Consider the following 8,050-nt stretch of genomic DNA (forward strand, 5'->3'; position numbering starts at 1 on the left):
CTTTCCTCCCTGCTAAGAAATTCTCAGGCATTGCTATTGTGTGGCCATAAAACAGAGAATAAATTCATAAAGGTAATTTCCTATGGGGTTAAGCTTAGTGTTTTTTCACCTTCTAAGGATACTTTCTTAATTCACAATGGCCTTAGTAACAAGATTCAAATACATCAATGACTCACATATTTGTGTTTGTTAAGAAGGGGGGGGGAGGGTTACAGGCAGAGAAATGGAAGATGTTCATTTAATTTTAGAAATATTTTAACTGGAAAGGAGTTCAGTGAAGAATCTTCATGTAGTTATATAAAATTACAAAAACATTGGAGACTACCTAAATGTCCAACAATAAGTAAATGGATAAGTCACATATGACAGAGCCACATCATGGACAATCATGCAAATATCAAAACAATTTTTATGAAAAATTTATATAACATGTAACTATATGATCACACTTAGATTCTAATTATTGCTGAGAAAAAAAATCTGGAAAAAAAACATATCAAAATGATAACAGTAATAGACTTTGAAAGAAGGACCCGTAATTTTTTTCTCCATATAACAAAGTTTTCACATTTTCCACAGAGGCCATATGCCAGTTTTCTAATATGGAAAATTACACTTTTATAAACAAAACTACATTTTTAAAAATTCACATTTTATAGATCATTTACTAGAACTAAATTTAACAACTATAGTACTTATAATGCTTTACAGTTTATATGACATTTTTACATTCATTTTCTATCATCTATAGCAGTTGAGACCTTAGCACACCATTTATTTCATATCAAGTCAGGCTAACTGTATTTGACTTTTCTTCACAACATGATATTAAACCTAACAAATGTTTTGGCAGAAATAGGATAATCCACCAATGTAATTTTCTTTATGATTTGTCATAAAATGCATATTATAGATGTAGTAATTTTCAAAAGCTTATGGAAGTTATTATGTTGAAAGTATTTTAAAACCCCCAGACAATATGCTATATTCCCTAACTGATTCCCCCATTACATCCTAAATCTTTATATTTTTTATTGTTTATTTATTTATTTATTTATTTATTTATTTATTTTTTTTTTGAGAGAGAGACACTGGGGGAGAGGAAAAGAGTGAGGGAGAGAGAGAGAATCCCAAGCAGGCTCCACAATGTCAGCGCAGAGCCTGATGCAGAGCTTGAACTCACAAACTGTGAGATTATGACCTGAGCTGAAATTAAGAGCTTAATGCTCAACTGACTGAGCTATCCAGGCACCCCACATTTTAGATCTTTAAAACTCTTCCTTGAAGGCAACCCTCAGAACACAACTTCCTATTCCCCACAGTTTTCATTTTCTTGCCTCCAACTTTCTAGAAGGAAAAAAAAAAAAAAAAAAAAGAAACTGAGTATATCAGGCTTAGGCTTCCTCAACATCCCATCCTTACACCCAGGTTCAGCTACATGTTTTGCAGAGCTTAATGCCAAGTGAAAAACAGGGCCCCTTATTTTATTTTATTTTTTTAATGTTTATTTACTTCTGAGACAGAAAGAGGGAGCACACAAGCCAGGGAGGGTAGGAGAGAGAAGGGAAAACAGGATCCAAAGCGGGCTCCATACTGATGGCAGACAGCCCAATGCAGGGCTCGAACTTGTGAACCGTGAGCTCATGACCTGAGCTAAAGTCAGATGCGTAACAGACTGAGCCACCCAGGCGCCCTGGGGCCCCTTATTTTAAAAAGCAAGAAAAAAGAAAAAAGTGCAGTTATGGGTACTAAAATAAAAGCTTTATCCATAGTGATATATGAATAAAACATAAACTTTCAAATGGAAAAAAAAAAACTTTTGGTTTCATACTTTTATATAATACAATAAATAACAGTATTTTATTAACATGACATCCTAATCACAAGACTATTCTGGCTCACTTTTCTTCAAGTTCATTTATTAGGTTGGCACACTTTTTACTTTTAACAACTTCATTTTCAATTGATATTAACTGGAAGCAACATCAGTAGCTCTTTTCAAATGCAAGATTGAAAATAATTTTTGATAATTTTTAATTTTGAGAAGGATCTTTCTGCTGAAGCAACTATTATTGGAGCTCTTAAGAGTGTTTTATAGGCTATGACAACATTTGAGATAAATTTCCGATAAATTATTCTGAAGTATAAATTTTAGTAAAGCTACATGATGTTCTAAACAACTTTTCTAAAAAGATTTAACTCTTCATACAAATCAGTTTCCTGTCAAGTCTGAATTTAATTATAAATGTAAATTTATACAATGGCAATTTAACAGGCCTTTGCTTGACTGTGTTGCAGTAGTTTTCAATACCAGAATTTCTGAACTCTGAAATAGTCTAATAACTCTCTGACATGCATCATTGCAATGCCCATGTGTAAACTTCCATTTTGAATTGACATCATCTTACCAAGTTTGCTGCCTGCACACCAACAGCTCCTGTCCCAGTGCTCATGTAAAAAGTTCATATTTGTGTAGATGCTGTGGAGCTGGGGTCCTGGGACAGATGCATGCCTGCCTCCTACTGCAGGCACGGATGCTGCCTCCATGCCCTCCTCTTTTCCTGGGCTACAGTGGCTTCTGCTGCTACTGCCACAATCACCACCGAATTTGGACCCAGGTCTCAGCCCCAGACACCCCTTCAGTAGTTCTCCAGGTCTGTGTCAGGTATGCCTGTGACTTGCCTGCTGCCTCCCACATCTGTGGGCTTAAACTTGAGTGTGTGCACACGGTCGCCAGGCAGATCTTCTCATGCTTCATTGTACCACTGAATTTCACATATGACATACAAGTTCAAAGAGAACACTATTAAGAATTTCAAAGTGGTCAAGGCAGAGATTAAATGAAGAACAGGGTTCCTTCTGAGAGTGAGCTCTAGGCAACTGCTCACATCACACACCCAGGAAGCTGACCCTGCTAACATTTGCATGTTACCTTATCTGCCCCCAAACTTACTTCCTCCTCTGTAATCCCAGCAGAAGTCTTGCTTCCTGTCCAACTCTTCTTTCTCTTGGTGCAATCCTCTTCCATTCCCTGAACGACTTTGCTCCATTTGTCATCTCCTTTCTCTGCAGTATTTTAAAAGTATCAAATTATTCTTTACTGAGCATGCTCAAATCTCTCCATGTTAAAACAGTTCTGCACCCCTTTCCAAAAACATTCCTCTTTTTCTCCTTCCCTTTGAAGTCAGTTACTGGGAAATTAGAATGAGATCATTGTCTTGGCTTTCAGACTTTTCCCTTTATCTGCTCTCAGACTTCTACACTCACAGCTTCACCAAGTTTTGTTCTGATGAAGGCCAGCAAGTGCTTCTTGACTCTCAAATCTAAGGGACTCCTTTTTAGTTTAGTTTAGTTTAGTTTAGTTTAGTTTAATTATTTTTTATTTTAGAGAGAGAGAGAGAGAGAGCACACGAATAGGGGGCAGAGGGAGAGAGAGAGAGAGAGAGAGAGAGAGAGAAAGAGAGAATAAATCCCAAGCAGGCTCCATGCTCAGTGCAGCACCTGACGTGGGTGGGGCTCAATCCTATGACCCTGGGATCGACGCTCAATTGACTGAGCCACCCAGGCACCTCTCTAAGGGACTCCTTAATGTTTTTTAAGTTTTTTCAGTTTTTACTTAAATTCCAGTTAGTTAACATACAGTGTTATATTAGTTTCAGGTGTACAACATAGTGATTCAACAATTCCATACATTACTCAATGTCCATCACAAGTGCACTCTTACTCCTCATCACCTATTTCACCCATCCCCACACTTACCTCCCCTCTTGTAACCATCAACTTGTTCTCTATAGTTAAGAGTCTGTTCCTTGGTTTTCCTCTCTCTCTCTCTCTCTCTCTCTCTCTCTCTCTCTCTCTCTCTCTCTCTTTTTCCCTTTGCTCTTTTTGTTTTATATCTTAAATTCCACATTTGGGTGAAATCATATGGTATTTGTCTTTCCCTGACTGACTTATTTCGCTTAGCGTAATACTTTCTAGCTCCATCCATGTCATTGCAAATGACAAGTAAATCCAGTCATTTTATTGATCCAGCAGCACCACCTGGCACAGGTAATCATGCTTTTCCTTGATGTACTTTCCTCACCTCTAGGACACCAGATAGTCCTTGTTTTTATCCTTCTGAATCCTTTAACTGGTTTCTCCTTTTCTCTGACTTCTTTATGTTAGAAGGCTTAGTTCTTGGCCATCTTCTCTTCTCTGGCCACACTTACTCCCTTGATGGTTTAAGCTAGCTTTGTGGCATCAAATACCATCTATATGCTGAAAACTCCCAAATGTATATCTTCATCTTCACATATCTAGTTGTTTACTCAGCTTCACTGTGGGATTGTTTAGTAGAGTCCCCAAAGTGGACATGTCCAAAGCCAGATCCCTGATCTCCACCCACATACCCATTAACACACCCCTTCCCTTCCTGCAGTTTTTCTCCTGTCCATTGGTGGCAGCTTCATGCTTCTGGTTCCTCAAGCCAAAAACTTTGGAGTCATTCCTGATCTTCTCTTTCTTTCCCACCTCCCATCTTCACACACTCCTCGTACATCACTCCCATCAACAATCAGTGTACTTTAAAAATATGTCCAGATTCTGGCCAATTGTCAGTATCTCTACTGTTGTCAGGCTGGTCTCTGCCACCACCATTTCTCCTTTTGTTGCTGTACAAATTTTGTTACTTCTCTGAACTCCTCACAAGCTGCTGTGCCCAACATGTGCTCCATTCCAGCCACACAGGCCTCCTGATATTTGTCCTCCACCAGGCCAGACATGCAAGAATCATAAAATACCTAGGAAAAAACCTAACCAAACATATAAGAGATCTGTCTGCTGAAAACTATAGAAAACTTATGAAGGAAATTGAAGAGGACACAAAGATATGGAAAAACATTCCATGCTCATGGATTGGAAGAATAAATATTGTTAAAATGTCAATACTACCCAAAGCAATCTACATATTCAATGCAATCACTATCAAAATTGCACCAGCATTCTTCTCAAAGCTAAACAAACAATCCTAAAATTTGTATGGAGCCACAAAAGACCCTGAATAGCCAAAGTAATATTGAAAAAGAAAACTAAAGTGGGAGGCATCACAATCCCAAACTTTAGCCTCTACTACAAAACTGTAATCATTAAGACAGTATAGTATTGGCTCTAAGGGACTCCTTTAATTCTCGTTATGGACTTAATGTTTGTGTCTCCCCCAAATTCATATGTTTAAGCCCTACCCCTCAATGTGATGTTATTTAGAGGTGGGGCCTTTGGGAGGTAATTAGGTTAAGATGAGGTCATGAGGTTGGGTCCTCTATGATAGGACTAGTGTTCTTATGAGAAGCAGAGGAGAGACCAGAGCTCATTCATTCACCCTCTCTCTCTCACTCTCCCCCAACCCACCTCAAATATAAGAACACAGCAAGAAGACAGCAAGTAAGTAAAAGCATCCTCATCAGGAACTGAATCAGCCAGCACCTTGATCTTGGACTTCCCAGCCTCCAGAACTGTAAGAAATAAAAATCAGTTGTTAAAGACGCCCAGTCTGTGGTATTTTGTTTTAGCAGTCTGGACTGACTAAGACAGTCCTCATCTTACTTCTTAATGATAACTCCCCTTCTTGAAATCCCTCCCTGATTTTTTTTCTTTTTCCCCCTGAATTTCTGAGACACCACCCCCTCTTGTTTCTCATCTACTTCCAACCATTCCGAATGTTCAGGGGCTTCTTTTTCTGTGCACATACTTAATATTATCCTTGGATTATTTTTCTTCTCCCATAGTGTACCATCACTGAGCAATTCACAATGCCCAGACTAGAACAAAGTGCTGTGTTCAAATAACTCCTAAATTCACATCTACTGCCCAAACCTCTCTCCAGAGCTCCTGACCTATAAAACTTACAACTTCCTGAATGTTTTCAGTGAGATGTCCCTGGACCTAGCACCTGGTCCAACAGAAATTCATCATTTTTCCTCTATACCTGTTGCTCTGGTCTCCTCTCTCAGATGATGGCACCGCCATCCAAATACACTCAAAGCAGAAAACTGGGCATGGCCTTTTATTCCCTCCATTCCCCATATTCAATCGTATATCAGATCTAAAAGATTCTGTATGTTTAATGTTTCTCAGCTTTGTCTTCTCTTTCTCAATCTCCACAAAACCTACCTTATTTCAGGTCCTTGTCATCTTTCTCCTAGGCTATTCCAAAAGTTCTTTTTGACTGTCTACCCTCCACCCCTTACCCCAGCTATGTCCTGTCTACCTTCTCTTCCCCTTTGTTGTAATAGTGATCTTTGCAACACAAATCAGCTTATGCTCCCTCCTACTTAAGACTTTTCATTGACTCCTCATTGCCTGCAAAATAAGGTCCACACTGCCTAGTAAATAATAGAAGGCCTTTCATAATCTGGCCCCTGTGTATTTTTCCAGGCCTATCTCTTATATCCTTTGCTTTAGCTATGATGAACTACTAGTAGTCCTTCAAATAAAATGGCTAGCAGTCATTTTATTCTTCCCTGGTTTTATTTTCTTTTGCTTAGGAAACTTCTCCTTATCCTCTTACATCCACCATTCTCTTCCACATACTTACGGCTTTGCAAATACTGTGTTGCAGACCAAAAGTGAACGACATATGAAACCACTCAGCAGCAGTCAGGGGAGACCTAGGGTGGCCTAAGATGGTAAGAAATGGGCACATTTTCTAACACATTGATTGTGAGATGCAAGACAGAGAAGAGTCAAGGATCACTTCAAGGCTTTTGGCCTGAACAACTGGAAAAGTGGAGTTGCCATTAACCATAGACGAAGAAGACAGGGTGGTTTAAGTTTAGCAGAGATGATAAAATGTCAGTTTGGGATATGCTAGATATGAGATTCCAGTTAGACACTCAAGTGGGTATGTTGTGTAGGCAGTCATATACAAGCTTAGAATTCAGAAACAGATCTTGGCCAAAGACAATATTGATCTGGGAGTCATAAGCATACGTGTGGCATTTAATGCCATGAGGCTGAATCAGATGACGAATGGAGTGAATGGAGATAGAAAAGAGAAGTCCAAGGTCTGAGCATTTTGGTATTCAGAAGGGCTAGCCAGTGATATAGAAAAAAAAAAACCAGAAAACTCTGATCTCCTGGAAGCAAAGTGAAAAAAAGGATGAAAGAAGATGAAATCTCTGACAGAGTAAAATAAGAACTGAGAATAAATAACTAGACTTTGCAAAATAGAGTTTTAGTGGGGTGGTGGTAAAGTTAGGCCAGGCAGGTTCTAAGAGAAAATGGAAGGAACGATGTGAAATCAGTGATAGAGGTAACTCTTTTAAGAACTTTTTTTTTCTATACAGGAAAGAGAGAAAGCATAGTAGTTAATGGAAAATGTGGGATTTCAAAAATGGTGTTAAGATGGGAGAAATCACAGCATGTATTGTATAATAAAAGAAAAGAAGAGAAAGACAATTTGAGGGAACTGGGGGTGGAGGTGGGGAGAATTGCTAGAGCGCTGTTCCTGAGCAGTGACAAGGCACATTCAGGGCAAGGGACTGGAAGCAACAGTCAAGGGGATACGTATGATTGACAAAGGTACCTGAGCCAAATGAGGGAGTTGGAATAGGAGGGCAGTGAAGGATAGATAAAAGAAGGATAGTGATAAAAGAAGGTAGGGATGGAGTGGAGGATTGCTGGGATTGGGGTACTAAAGGAAATAAGCTAGAAAGTTGGAAAGTGGTAGTCAGAAAGTGGAGAGCTTGAAATTGAAATTATGGGAGGGTGGCCCTTTCATGTAAATGATAAGGTCTAGGGTATCATGGGAGTAAGTGGAGGAAAAGATAGAGTGCTAGAGGAGAAGATCATTGGAAGAGAGGAGAGCAAGGAACAAGGCCAGAGTAAGGCCAGAGTATTGGAAGAATTATGTACATGGATACTGAAATCATTGCATTTTATGGAAGTTTGAGAAAGTCATAGTGACCCAAGAGCTATAATCTTCTTTAGTAATATCCACTCTCCAACTCTTCAAGGTGACTATTTTACACATTTTCTTTCCTCATTCTTTCAACAGTCTCCCTGCCCTTGT

This window comes from Panthera pardus, unplaced genomic scaffold, assembly GCF_024362965.1.
Source record: "Panthera pardus isolate Hobbes unplaced genomic scaffold, ASM2436296v1 HiC_scaffold_17, whole genome shotgun sequence".
NCBI classification, from domain to species: domain Eukaryota; kingdom Metazoa; phylum Chordata; class Mammalia; order Carnivora; family Felidae; genus Panthera; species Panthera pardus.